General features: G+C 42.0%; 2 non-coding genes across 2 annotated transcripts; both read right to left on the bottom strand.

The window, feature by feature from the left end:
- Positions 1 to 1,131: 1,131 nt before the first annotated feature.
- Positions 1,132 to 1,326, bottom strand: LOC136717473 (U2 spliceosomal RNA). The gene has a single exon (XR_010805235.1). It is a non-coding gene; the product is annotated as a U2 spliceosomal RNA (small nuclear RNA).
- Positions 1,327 to 5,869: 4,543 nt separating this feature from the next.
- LOC136717461 (U2 spliceosomal RNA) lies at positions 5,870 to 6,061 on the bottom strand. The gene has a single exon (XR_010805225.1). It is a non-coding gene; the product is annotated as a U2 spliceosomal RNA (small nuclear RNA).
- Between the last annotated feature and the right edge of the window lie 9,261 nt (positions 6,062 to 15,322).

Genomic DNA, 15,322 nt, shown 5'->3' with positions numbered 1-15,322 from the left:
CAGTTGTACCACAGCGTAGGGGTTTAGACCCTACACCGCTGTCATGAGAGACCATAATAGGCTCCCAAACAGACTCCTCCTCACCTGCCGCCGCAGATGTTCTTTTTTTTCTTTTCTTAATGACTGCAGCGTACAACCCCTCCTTGGCTGTGTCTGCCGGCGCTGCAGCCCCCCGGCTCAGCTGCAGCCACACTGGAAGCTCTTCCTCCTAGGCCACAGCTCAGGTCTCGGCGGCTCCTCAACCTCCGCTCTCTGAACCGCAACTACTTGTCCCTGCTTCAGTTTGTAGCTTGGGGCATGTCTATTTAAAGTGCCCCTGTTCCCCGCAAGAAAAACATTTAAAAACCTCTGTGCTAGCAAAAACAACATAATCCCTCCCCTCTATATTAAAACGCCAAGCTACATTTAAACTTTTTTTCTGGGTTATCAAGTAGTACAAAAACTTGTCTCCTAAAAGACATAATGTGTTTAATTTCTGGATTTTTACATCCAAGGGGAATCATTGTAATTGGTGACATTATTTTACCGTTTCTGGAAAGTTCTCTTTCAATTAATGAATTATTAATAAACAAGGGAATATTTGACAATATTACCTTGGTAAGAGGTGTAGATAACGGTGTTACAGTTACCAAAGCATCATTCAACATAAATCCCTCTTCCACAATTGTGTTGACCAGATTTTCTTGATTAAGGAAAACGACTATAGTTTTGTTCATTTGTGAGGGGGATTTGATTATTTCAAACCCGACCACCATCCCCACAGCAAGAAACAGCAAGCAACAATCTTCAACAGAATCATTAATTTCAGATTTTTTTTTAAAACCGTGGCCCTTGAAGCCCCCTAACCCACTGGAGTGGGAACCCATCATCAGGCACACACTGGCTAAAACATTTAAAAAGTACTAAGAATAGAAAAAAATACTTTTAAAAAACATTAAAAAATATATAATAAATACATAAATAAGTAAATGGCGATTAAATGCACCACTACCACTTTCACACAGCTCACAAACCCTGTCGCATCTTCTTAATTTCTAGGTATAGAAGATCATTCATATTTTATTATATTTTGATGATATCACGGAACTCTCTCTCAGCTGACTGCTATGACATCACAGAGCACATACATTCCATGCGTGCACCTTTCCCGGAAATACTGCAATACCGGGCCGATGCCTGAAGGGAATGGAGCAAGCTCCCTCTCCCACTCCCTGTTCCAAAAATCCATGTAATATGTTATCCCCACATGGGGGACGTATCAGATATTAAACTGATAAGAACCGATTTTTTGTTTTGTTTTGTAACATATTTATTTACAAAAGCAACAACACCAATACAATGTATACAGTAAGACGAAAGCACAAGACATGAAAACAATACAATAACATTACAGGAGAAAACCGAAGAAAAATCACAAACCAGAAGCAATCAAACAAGCAGTAACACATAGTCACACATAGATACAAGTCACAATAACAATGTTACAAACACCTCCCCAAGATACAGAAGACACAGTTCCAAGCAAAAGACAGGTTCTCATAGAGCAAAGCATGGAGAACCCAAAAATACAGTAACAATCAAAACACAGAAAGAGAAAAAAAATCAGGACAAGCACGAAAGAAACCATACAACATACAAAAGAACAATGGTAGCTAAACCACCCACCCAAGCCCACCTAAAGAAATACAATAAGACAGTCACAAGAGAAAACTGACCTTTCTGAACACCAGAAGTTAACAGCTTTTTATACAATGCATGGCATGTGGGTCTGGGCAGGGTCAGTCACAGGTTTCCCAAAGTGTTGTCTTGAGATCAGGTTTCTGACCATTGTAATGTTCATGGTTGTCTTCCTGTGGGGAGGTGTAGGAATGTGGAAAACAGATGGCTTCCTTTGATCTACAGGGAGAGGTCTGGTCCTATAGTCCTCAAAGCAACTGTTGATCAATAATGATGAGGTGACCTCTCTGAAGAATCCCCTTTTTAATTGCTTTCAGAAATCAGACTGTAGAGTAGACTGAATCAAACAGAGTCTTTATTCAAGCCGCTTGGAGAAAAGTAATACACACAGGTCTCTGTCCTTACTTCCCTAAAATCATAGAGCTACATGATGTTATATACATACTGCGATATCCTGGACAGGGTGAGTTTGAACCAATAAGGGGGAGACAACTCCCTATCTTATGATATCCTCACTATCTTCCTGATTAAGCTTAAACACAATGTTTTCTATTTTATGCCCAAATATGGAGAAATATGTAGCCATTTCGTTATGTCTAGATAGGCAAAGAGGGGTTGTGTGCCCACTTCCCCATCTTCTTGTGGTTTTACTAGAACGTACGTTCTGTACTAAATTTGTATTGTGTGTCTGCAGAGAGATGCATCTGGTACAAACCGGTAGAAGCTGGTCTCATTATGTGCTCTTTGGTAACCTCATGTACGGCTGAGGAATTTGGGGCCTTTTCACTAAGATAAGCCACAGAAATCTTGACACAGATGCTGGGAGTGACTTCTGCAGCATCAGCACTAGTAAAAACAGCCTTACTAACATTTGCTTGCTTGACAATTAATACAATTGTTAGAATTTAAGAAACTGCTCTGAGACTGTGTTTGAGACAGGTTCTTCTAAGCTGCTTGCTGAATAAAGACTCTATATTACATGATTTCTCCTCTCCAGTCTCATCTCTTATTGCGGGATTTATTGGGGTTGTACAGCGAAGTATTCAAATAATCGTGGGATAGGAATGTCTTTTGCCTGGTCAGGCAAACAATGATGTCATAACTACACCTTATTGAGCTTTGTTATGGAAATTGCAATGGCCACCTACAATTTCCTGGAGCTTTACAGTGCATCTCAATTATGTTTCATCCTGCTCCAGGTAAAAAAAGTCAATCCCTAGTGACTACCTACATAATACATACATTTTGTTGCTTCTAAGAGAATACAAAAGTCAGTTTACATATATTTCTGTTGCATTTTAATTTACAAACATTGTACATTCTACAAATCTTAAGAAAAGGAATTAACTTCATGGCTTTTATTCTATTCATTTGAATAATTTGACATCTCCACCAAAAGTACATGATAAATTGAACTATCAATACAATAATTTATGCTACTGCAGATGCCATTTGAGCTGTTTCACAATGTATTTGTAGATTCCTATAATCTGGGAAAATTTTAATTATAATATTCTAACTTATTTTTCCATGAACCATCACTTCAATGTTATGGACCTCAACATTGGCCTGTTCAAAATGCCGTGTGGCTGTCTTTAAAGCCGCGCCCTCGGCCTACTGTGTCTCAACGAGAACACCAGCGTCTTCTCTGTATGCACCTTTGCCACTACGGGTCAAACATCGATTCCTTCAGGACACGATTCATAATGTGCATATCTGTCGTGGAATAAATCGGTCATCTGAAGACACAATGTGTGGTTCGCACAACATCCTCCTTATAAAAGGCATCTCTATTACATGGACAGTAGTTGACATTCACACAATCTATAAGGTTTCCAGTAAAGGGACAATTCAAATTAATAATAATCTTGATTCCAATTTATCATAAATTATTTCAGTATAGCACTCAGCTGTCGTCAGCAGCATTATATCTCCTGTATTTACTGAATCAACTTTCCTTCCAAGTGTAGATACTTTTTTTTTGTGCAGCTGTCAAACCTTCAAAATAATGTGCTTATATTTTTCCTTTTTAGCTAACTTAAATATCTTAGACCATTTTAATAACTATTACAGCAGCTCCTTCAACAACAGTTAATAGTTGTTAGGTAAATGATGGCAGTTATTAATCTTTGTTTCTCAATTCATTTTTTACCAATAAACCATAATTTAAAATTATTCCCATAGTTTCATAAGGAACAACTCCTATTATTCCTATTTTCATTATCATTATTTATTTCTCTAATATTTCCTTCCAACATTGCCATTGTCTTTATTTGTATTTTACTCATTAATGGATATTCATTGTCTCAATATACACTCACCTAAAGGATTATTAGGAACACCATACTAATACTGTGTTTGACCCCCTTTCGCCTTCAGAACTGCCTTAATTCTACGTGGCATTGATTCAACAAGGTGCTGAAAGCATTCTTTAGAAATGTTGGCCCATATTGATAGGATACCATCTTGTAATGGAGATGTGTGATGGAGATTTGTGGGATGCACATCCAGGGCACGAAGCTCCCGTTCCACCACATCCCAAAGATGCTCTATTGGGTTGAGATCTGGTGACTGTGGGGGCCAGTTTAGTACAGTGAACTCATTGTCATGTTCAAGAAACCAATTTGAAATGATTCGACCTTTGTGACATGGTGCATTATCCTGCTGGAAGTAGCCATCAGAGGATGGGTACATGGTGGTCATAAAGGGATGGACATGGTCAGAAACAATGCTCAGGTAGGCCGTGGCATTTAAACGATGCCCAATTGGCACTAAGGGGCCTAAAGTGTGCCAAGAAAACATCCCCCACACCATTACACCACCACCACCAGCCTGCACAGTGGTAACAAGGCATGATGGATCCATGTTCTCATTCTGTTTACGCCAAATTCTGACTCTACCATCTGAATGTCTCAACAGAAATCGAGACTCATCAGACCAGGCAACATTTTTCCAGTCTTCAACTGTCCAATTTTGGTGAGCTTGTGCAAATTGTAGCCTCATTTTCCTATTTGTAGTGGTGATGAGTGGTACCCGGTGGGGTCTTCTGCTGTTGCAGCCCATCCGCCTCAAGGTTGTACGTGTTGTGGCTTCACAAATGCTTTGCTGCATACCTCGGTTGTAACGAGTGGTTATTTCAGTCAAAGGTGAGTGTATATATATATATATATATATATATATATATGGGAAAGAAAGGTGATTTAAGCAATTTTGAGCGTGGCATGGTTGTTGGTGCCAGACGGGCCGGTCTGAGTATTTCACAATCTGCTCAGTTACTGGGATTTTCACGCACAACCATTTCTAGGGTTTACAAAGAATGGTGTGAAAAGGGAAAAACATCCAGTATGCAGCAGTCCTGTGGGCGAAAATGCCTTGTTGATGCTAGAGGTCAGAGGAGAATGGGCCGACTGAGTCAAGCTGATAGAAGAGCAACTTTGACTGAAATAACCACTCATTACAACCGAGGTATGCAGCAAAGCATTTGTGAAGCCACAACACGTACAACCTTGAGGCGGATGGGCTACAACAGCAGAAGACCCCACCGGGTACCACTCATCTCCACTACAAATAGGAAAAAGAGGCTACAATTTGCACAAGCCTGGTCTGATGAGTCTCGATTTCTGTTGAGACATTCAGATGGTAGAGTCAGAATTTGGCGTAAACAGAATGAGAACATGGATCCATCATGCCTTGTTACCACTGTGCAGGCTGGTGGTGGTGGTGTAATGGTGTGGGGGATGTTTTCTTGGCACACTTTAGGCCCCTTAGTGCCAATTGGGCATCGTTTAAATGCCACGGCCTACCTGAGCATTGTTTCTGACCATGTCCATCCCTTTATGACCACCATGTACCCATCCTCTGATGGCTACTTCCAGCAGGATAATGCACCATGTCACAAAGGTCGAATCATTTCAAATTGGTTTCTTGAACATGACAATGAGTTCACTGTACTAAACTGGCCCCCACAGTCACCAGATCTCAACCCAATAGAGCATCTTTGGGATGTGGTGGAACGGGAGCTTCGTGCCCTGGATGTGCATCCCACAAATCTCCATCACACATCTCCATTACAAGATGGTATCCTATCAATATGGGCCAACATTTCTAAAGAATGCTTTCAGCACCTTGTTGAATCAATGCCACGTAGAATTAAGGCAGTTCTGAAGGCGAAAGGGGGTCAAACACAGTATTAGTATGGTGTTCCTAATAATCCTTTAGGTGAGTGTATATATATGGGCAGATGCGTAAAGTGGGTGGAGCAAGCTCCCTCTCCCACTCCCTGTTCCAAAAATTAATTTAATATGTTATCCCCACATGGGGGACGTATCAGATATTAAACTGATAAGATTTTTTATTTTAATTTATTTTTTTATTAGAAAATGATCAATACAGTATACACTGAACAAGTAAATTACAACCACAAGGAAAACAAGCACAACAAAAACAGAAACAACATTCCAAAAACAAACAGCAAACAGGCAAACCAGGTATCAAGAAACAATCAACGAAGCACAGGGCAGAAAAAAATGACATACATGAGTCAAAACAAAAGGAAAACTATCACAATAAGGAATACAAGCCCTTCCAATGCTCTCTGGCTGTGTGAAAACCCCACACACACACATCCCGCCTCATTCTCCCTCTTAAGTCACCCACCACCCCCATGGGCTGGATATGGGCACGGGACTTGATAAGGGCACCCCTAGAATCCCACAGAGCTTTGCTTAATGAGGCTGATCAGGAGGCAATACAGAAAGGCCAGGTGCTTGTCCCTACCACCCACAACCACCCCCAGAACCAAATCCATGTAAGTGGCAGGCATCCCCAAGCCCAAACGTCCAAAGATCCCCCCCATAGCCCGCCACACCTCCACAGCATACCCACACTCCAGAAACACATGATTCCGTGTCTCCACATGGCCACACACAGGACGAGGACAGGCACTGTTCACGGGTCAGGCCATGACGGAGCAACACTTCCCGAACAGGAAGTTGGCGGTGTACCAGCAACCAATTCAAGTCCTATAGTCCTAGGCTTTTAGGTTGTACCCGGTCCCAAACCTCCAGAGGTGCAGGCAGCACCCTGCCCTCACACAGCACAGTCACCAAAGCCAAATGCAGAGCCTTCTGGTCCATGCACAGGCCCTCGTCCCACACCTGAGGGTGCTTACTGGGAAAACGTATGGAATGTCTGTAATGTGCAGGATACGTCTCAGCAATAGGCACACAGGAACCAGGTGTTTCATGGTCCATGAGAACCATAGACGGACAAAAAAACACTTTATGATGGGGAACAGAAGTTAAGGACATACAAAAACTAGAAAAGAAAACACAATCCAATTTCAGGGGAAATGAGGCAAACCACGGCCCCCCTTCTCTACTGGCAGATACAGCACTTCCCTGGCCCCTCCCAAACAAACCCAAACACTAGGGACAGGAGTGTCCGCCTAAGACGTGGAGGTAAAGGAAAAACACAGGACAAATACATTAAAGAATGAACAATATCTTGTTTTAACCTTACCAAAATAAGAGAGATGCAGAGAAGCCCACAAACCTAACCTCACTCTTAGCCGGGAAACATTCAATTCCCAGTTAAAACCGGCACAATCCCCCCCTCACAAAAATACACCCCGAGCAGTTAAGGGCACCTGTGCAAAGATGCAACCCCCCGGCACGTCCTGCCTATGTTGCAGCGAACCGAAATACTTGACCGTGGTCTTCTGGACATTCAAGCGTGTGCCCGCAGCCAGGGAATAATGCTCTATGACCTGGAGAGAGCGCTCCAGATCCATGTCAGAACCCAGAAACAGTGTGGCATCATCGGCATACTGGGCAATCTTTAGTCTCTCCCCACCACTACCTGGCAGTAACACACCCTGCACCCTCGGGTCCCCCCTCAATGCTGCAGCAAAAGGTTCCATAAATAGAACTTATAGCAGCGGAGAGAGGGGACAACCCTGCCTCACTCCAGAATGCTGCAAAATAAACTCACCCAAGTGCCGATTAATATTAACCCAACTACCAACCCCCGTGTACATAACCCGTAACCAGTTCACAAACCTATCACCAAACCCAAAATGTCTCAAAACCCGAAACATAAAACCCATGGTGCACACGATCAAAAGCCTTCTCCAGGTCAAGGCTAACCAACATGAGAGGTACATTTCTGTCCTCTGCCCAGGCAATGACATCACGTGTGAGCAGGAGGTTCCGACATATAGACCGGCCTGCCACTCCACAAGTCTGGTCAGGGCTGATGACATGGCTCTTGGCCCGTTGCAGCCTGCCCACCAGCACCTTGGCGAGCATCTTATAATCCACACACAACATAGTGTGTGGCCACCAGTTGCGCAAGTCAGACGCCTCACCCTTCTTATATAACAAGGAGATAATGCCCACCTTCATCGACCGGCCCAACTCACCCCTGTGCAACACCTCCTTGACCACCTCCACCAAAAAAGTCCCCAACAGATCCCAGAAACATGATATAAAATTCCTTGTGGCAAACCATCCACCCCCGACACTTTCCCCTTTCCCATGGCCCGCAATGCCCCCAACAGTTCACCAGAGACTGGAGCAGTGGCTACCTGCACCATCCCTGCAGCATCAGACACCTTTTTAGCCTGTGCAGCCCGGACTTGTTTAAAAAAATATGTGCTGCACGTTTCATGGAACTCATGAAATTCGTGTTAGCACTGCAAAAGGAAAGCCTTAGCCTTGGCTACAAAGTGCTCCTTCAGCTGGGCTTTGAGGCGGAGACACCTCACCATGTCAAAATCCCCCCCAGAATTTGACACACTGTACAGCCACTCCAGCTCCATTTGCAGACCCCAAACCTCCTACCAATCAACCACCGAGCCGTAAGATGTCCTCAGTGCCACCCACCCCGGGAAATGGACTCTGTAGAGGTCTCGAAAGGGAGCCTCTTGCAAAATGGAGCTGTTGAGCTTCCAGTAGCCTCTGCCAAAAACAGGCCCCTTTAATGAAAAACAAATACAGAGTGAGTCATGATCAGAACACCATTGTCATTGTACAAGAAGCCACCACCAATTCTCAAGACCAATGGTCCAATCTATGTGCTGCCCCCCTAGTGTTTCGGAACGTAATTCCCACTTCTCATGGACGACACAGCTTGAAACCATCCGCCAAAGAAAAACGAGACAAGACAGAATGCAACTGAAAAGCAGTGAAATCAGACTGGCCTGCACCAACAATATCCACATTAAAGTCCCCCCCTAGGACTAAACGCCTGTTAGTGATGCAGACATCCAACAACTCTAAAAAGAGTTGCCGCCTCAAGCTGGGGACTGCAGGAGCGTAAACATTAACAAGATGAAACTGCTGCCCCCCCACCCCACATTAACACAAAGCACACACCCAGGGACTGCAGCAACCGTGTCCTGAATAGACACCTCCCGTGTCTCGAAAAGGATCCCCACCCCTGATGAATGGACACCCCCCACACTGTAAAAAGTGTGACATCCCCGCCATCCCGGAGATTGACCTCCTGCAAAAAACACACAGTAAAGGAATAATAAACAAAATAACAAATAACAAGGACAAATAACAAAAGGTAGAGGCCCGCTTCTAGCAATTAACAATACCAGCAATAAAAAGCAAAAAAAATCACAGGCAGAGAGAAAAAATAAAACAATAAAACAGAATAGCGGGAAACAAAACATACAAAAACAACGATGTGGTCACAATTACTTATGACAAGCCACACTACGTACCTGTCTCTAAGACTCATTTTGACAATATTACGATCGAAGTGAAATCGGATCAGAATATTGACATACCCTTCCGTTTTGGTATGGTTATAAGCAAACTACATTTTCGACCTGTGAAACATTGTGTACACGGTTAAAATGACTATCATGAGGGGTTATGTCGATCCTAAAGACTATGTGAACTATTACAAAATGCAGGCTGGTAACGGTTTGCCCGGGTTCGCTGGAGCTAATGTGATGTATGGGAGCGGAATAGGTGGACTCTTTCAAGGACTTTTCGGGATGGCTATGCCTCTTCTCAGGAGAGGCTTTGATATAGCGAAACCGCATCTTAAATTGGCCGCCAAACACATCGTAAGCGATCAGCAGCGCTATGACCAGATCCGCCAACAATGATAATCAGGAGGGTTCGGGTCTAATGGTCCTGGCCAGAGGCTCTCGTAAAAGACGACGCCCTCCCGGAGGGCGGAGAGTTGTAGCTAACAAAAGACAGAGACTTACTTATTCAGCAATAGACCGTAGCAGAACTCGTAAGAGTAGGCAGCCGAAAAAGAAGAAGAAGAAGACCGTTAAAAGAAAACCTAAAAGAAAGCCAAGAACCTGTTCGGGATATATATTTTAATCATGGCTTTTGTACACAACATGTCGGAAGAATGTGTGAAATCAGAACTGGATCTGTTTACAGTCCCTTACACGCAAACAAGTATTGATAAAAGCATCCGCCTCTTTCGGCCATTTCAGAATCCGCCCCTCTGGAATTTTTCATAGCCGGTAATGGTGAAGATTATTTAGATTTGAATAATACCCTTATTTTACTCACTTGTAAAATTGTGACTGAAGAAGGACAGGCTATCGAGAGGGAGGCCAAAGTGGGGGTTATCAACTACCCGGTGGCCACCATCTTCTCGCAAGTGGACGTAACCCTGGGGGATAGACTGATAAGTCAAAGCAGTAATACATACCCCTATAGAGCACTGATGGAGTGTATACTTAATTATAGCGAGGAGACTCTAAACAAGCAGTTCAGCCCCGGGCTGTTTGCCAAAGACACACCAGCCGCCATGGATGTCAAGGATCCAGGTGGCACCAACGTGGGTCTGAAAAAAAGAGCAACATTTTCTACAGCAAGTAAAACAATTGAGCTTTTTGGTCATGTTCATTCCGACATATTTTTTCAAGAGAAACTGATGCTCAACGGGGTTGATATTAAGATAAAAATGATTTGGAACAAAAATGAATTTTGTCTGATGAGCGATGATGATGAAAAATATAAACGTATTATTTTATTTGGCCTCGCTATTTGTTAAAAAGGTGTCCGTTTCACCAACTGTTAAACTAGGCCACGCTCAGGCTCTAATGACCACTAACGCCAAGTACCCCATTGAAAGAGTCTATATGAAAGTGCATAGCATCGTGGCAGGAACTCGCAATATGAATCAGGAAAACCTCTTCCTCGGACAGCTCCCAAAACATGTAATTATCAGGCTGGTGGATAATGACGCATTTACAGGGTCATATACAAAGAATCCATTTAATTTTAAACATTATAATGCAGAATTTATAGCTATGTATGTTGATGGCACGCAAGTCCCCGCCAAAACTTTTCACCCCGATTTTGAAAATGGTTGCACGGTCCGTGAATATTACAGTCTAGTTCTCGCTACAGGGAGACATCTGAAGGACCAGCCTCTGCTGATAAACCACGCTGAATACATCAACGGCTACACTTTGTACACCTTCAACCTAACCCCCGATGAAGAGTGCGGGCAACATTTCTCCCTGGTGAAAACAGGAAACATGAGACTGGAAATACGTTTTAAGCAACCCCTAGCCGGTACTGTAAATATGGTTGTGTACGCCGTGTTTGACAATATTATAGAAGTGAATCAGAGAAGGAATGTGCTCTATGATTATTATTAAACATGAACACCAGAGAGCTCACGGCTGTCATGAACTGTAACCCCCACACTAAGAAGCTGTTTCACGGAGTCTATGCCTGCGATCAGTTACCTGAATTGAAGCTAAAGAACTTACCCTCCATGTTTATAATTAACACTCACCCTGAAACCATGCCTGGAGAGCACTGGCTGGCTATTTATCTGACAGAAGATCATCGCAGTGAATTTTTTGATTCCTACGGAAACCCTCCAGATTTTATTCATTTTCCAGCTATGATCAACAACTTTTTAATAAACAATTGTAAAGAACCGGTTTATAACTGCCGGCAAGTGCAAAGTCTACAGACTATAACCTGTGGTCAACACTGTGTGTTTTTCTTATATCATAGAGCTAAAGGTCTCCCCTACACAAATGTTATGATGCTGTATGGCACTGATTTAGGAAAAAATGATAAAACAGTGTCCTGGTTTGTTCAAACCTTGTGTCCTAATAATAACTATGTTAAATACCTAACATGTATACAGAATGTCTGTTCTTGTAAAGATTTTAAAAAATGTCATGCGTGTTAAAGAAATTATTTTTATTTGACATAATCTGATATAATCATTAAATTATAAAATGTGAAAAAAACATTACAGAATAAGAATTATATATATATATATATATATATATATATATATATATATATATCATAAAAGGAAGTTTGTTATGTTGTAAAATTGTGAAAAAACATTACAGAATAAGAATATATCATATGTCAAAATATGGATATACATCATAATAAAAGTATCAAACCTTACATACAAAGACTTTGCTTTACCCATTTCCAACTATAAGTACTCATTTATGCCATTAATAAGGGGTCCATCTATGTTTTGATTCGGGTTTCGTTCTTTTCTTTCTGGCGGGGGATTCAACCCAATCACTTTCACCGGCCTTACAGAGGCGGATTTTGTGACGGGTGGTTTGGTTAGGGATTGTTGATTGAGGCATGTTCAGACACACCAAAGCTTGGAGGAAATCTCTCAACCTCGTAGGCCTCCTACTATCCAGAATCTTATTAGAACTCGTTACATTCTTGATCAAATCAAACATGTGCAATCCTTTAATCACCCGTCCTTTAAAAATAAATTCACCTTGGTTATTCCAGGAGGTCACCCGAGGTGTGTTAAACATTTTATGTAGAATATATTTTGCATTTCTTTGACTTCTTACAGGCATGCTTTTCAATACATCTGATAAAACCGCATCAGTCTCTACAGGGTCTTCTTCTTCTGTTTCAATAACCTCACTACTTTCAGAAAGCTGCTCTTTCTCCGAAGGCAACATTAAAGTTAGAGTACTCTGGCTTTTTGCACCCTGTTTAACGATACTCAGATATCTTTGTAAGGCAGCTGTATAAAGCTGTACTTTTTCATAAGGGTTTAAATCGCATCGTGACAATATAGACTTCATTTCAGAGTCTAGATTATTTTCCAGTCTGTTGGAGGGATTCTGGAGGCGGCGGGGATTTTGTTAGTTTGTCAAGTTGTACTTAAGGCACCAAAAACATTTTTTGGGTGTATTCCATCGCTACTATACAGATCTGGAAGCTAGAAGGTTGGTTAAGAAAGGTAAGGCTATGCTCAAGAGGGGGCCGATAAAACCACTTTTCTGATTAATAGCCTTTCTCTTCTTTTTAATGGATAACTTCTTGTTAGTGAGGACCTTGATAACAGACTTTTGTTGTTTTAGTTCACCCAGTTGAAAATCTGTTAAGGGTATGTTGCCCCGTAGAATGTTGAGGCAATTTCACATAAAGTTTCTATCAGATCAGAAGGGGTGGCCAACAACACAGCTTTCCTCTGACGAGGATTACCCTCATATAATATCTTTAAAAGCGGTAGGTTTCTTCTTATCCTAGCCCACATTCTATTTTTTATTTCTTCTCTTTAGCACGTAGACTACAGGCCAATCTGGGGGCAGCAAACCCGCTCTGAGTTGATAGTCTTCGGGAGTTTGCGCTTTTAAATCCACTAGCAAGTATCCGTAAGGGTTTTTAGTCGCGTCTTTGAACGATCCCAAAAAGAATTTAGATTGTCTGGGGTACATTTGCCGGGCCAAAGTGTTCACCTGCAGCTTATCTCTAGGATTTTTGAAAAGAATAATATAATTAGCATTTAAATTGATCGTTCGACTTATTACCTTGAAAATAATAATTTTGAACTAGATAGACGATACTCAAATTACTATGGTGTGTATATTTTGTAAAAGCTTTCTCCACTTTGCTATTGTCGCTAGCCGTTTCCATGAGATCGTCTATTAAATTGCATTTGTCACTGGGTAACAAATCATCGTCGCAAAGTGACGTAGGGACACCTTCCACAAATTTAAGATTTTAAATTTTAACCATTAGCTCATCGTACAGAGGTTGCCAACATGAGTAACACCAAACTATGTTATCGAGAGTTTGTGTTATAGCCGTTGCAGAATTCTCTAAAAGCCTTTTAAGAAAAATGCTTTTACCAGAATTGGAAGGGCCCGATATAATACATGAAAAGGGGTGTTGCAGTCTGTTATCGAATCCCCCGTCAATATCCATAGGGTAGCGTATTGTAGTCTGGCAAAATAACTCTTTTGTTGTACACTACCCGAAACCTTTTCTGTAGTGGCCTGTTTTCGAGAGTGTAGAGCTTATTATTTTGGATGATCTGATTTCCGGAAGTAATCACCTCTTGAGGTTGAACGCATTGATCTAGGCCTACAACATAATTTTGAACCAAAGTCGTTAGAGACTTGATATTGATCAGTTTCTTGTTAGTGTGATTCAAAGTTATACCTTTCACCTTCATACAGCTCTTTCCTGAAGCTGTTTTATAAGTCTTTGGACCCCCGAAACAAACTCTACGATGTGATCTTGGGGGTCTAGCTCATTTGTTAACTTGCCCAGATAATCTCCAAGCGGCGGCATCCAATCACCTGGTCTGCTGACAAAGACTACAGAGTCTGTATCGTGATATAAAGTTCGCTCCTGCAGACGCTCCATTAAACTATACAATTCTAATCTAGCATAAGCTGTTGTAAAAACATTTCCAGGCTTGGTCGGGAAATCTTGAGGTCGTCGCCACTGCACCTGAGATACTCTGTAAGTTACAAAGCTAATGTGCGACACATCGTGCTCTTTGGAAAACAGAAATTTAAGAAACTGCGACGGATCTTTAATCAAGGTAGTGTTTATTCTATTAGACCGCTCTCCAAATTTACCCCACAGGCAATTTAGAATCGGTTTTGATATCTGTCTCTTCGCAGGGTTTACAGTTATGTTGCTCAGATCCATGGATATCTTTTTCAAGATATTTCTGAATATAGCTCTCTTTACTGGTTTCATCAGTACACCATGAAGGGCAGCCGGAAGCCTGCTTCCCTTTAAGGTGTGTCATGATGTAATCTGCAAAAAGTGTGTCAGATTTTTCAGAGAAATGCCAGACCTCGTTCACTTTACCGACGCTGTATCCTTTCTCAATCGCTTTATTAAACTCCACGCTGCACCACACCCCTGTCAACAACCTCTCATCATCCTCATGTGGACACTCCACCGTCTGGTTTTCAGTTTCAACGCACGTTCTACAAAGCGGAAACATCAATTTTCCCGAAGCTCTATAAGGCAAAACTGGCAAGAAAAGCCCCCTGGGTGGATACATTGTGACCTTGATTAAGCCAAAGTATTGCTGGAGATCGAGAAAGTCGCGATAAATTATGGTGGGGTGTCCTACGGGGTACATTTTTGTCTTGTTGACAAAGGGATATAGGCTAGTGAAATCATAGTAATCTATTCTCTCCTCAGCCTTCATCTCGTAATGTAAACAGATCACGTTAGTGCGCCCTCCGAACAAAGCGTCTCTCAGTTCGAGACGTTCGGGAAAATCAAAGGTTTTCATGAACGTTGCTTTTTCATAGCCGTCCACTCATGTTCCCACATCACTTTCAAAGTTAAACTATAGGTGTTTTTTAGAGTCTCGATTCTTTGTAAGAAATCAA

This window comes from Amia ocellicauda, chromosome 21 (genome assembly GCF_036373705.1).
Source record: "Amia ocellicauda isolate fAmiCal2 chromosome 21, fAmiCal2.hap1, whole genome shotgun sequence".
NCBI classification, from domain to species: Eukaryota; Metazoa; Chordata; class Actinopteri; order Amiiformes; family Amiidae; genus Amia; species Amia ocellicauda.
Note: the sequence above shows the minus strand (reverse complement) of the source record. Positions and strands in the feature narration are given on the sequence as shown.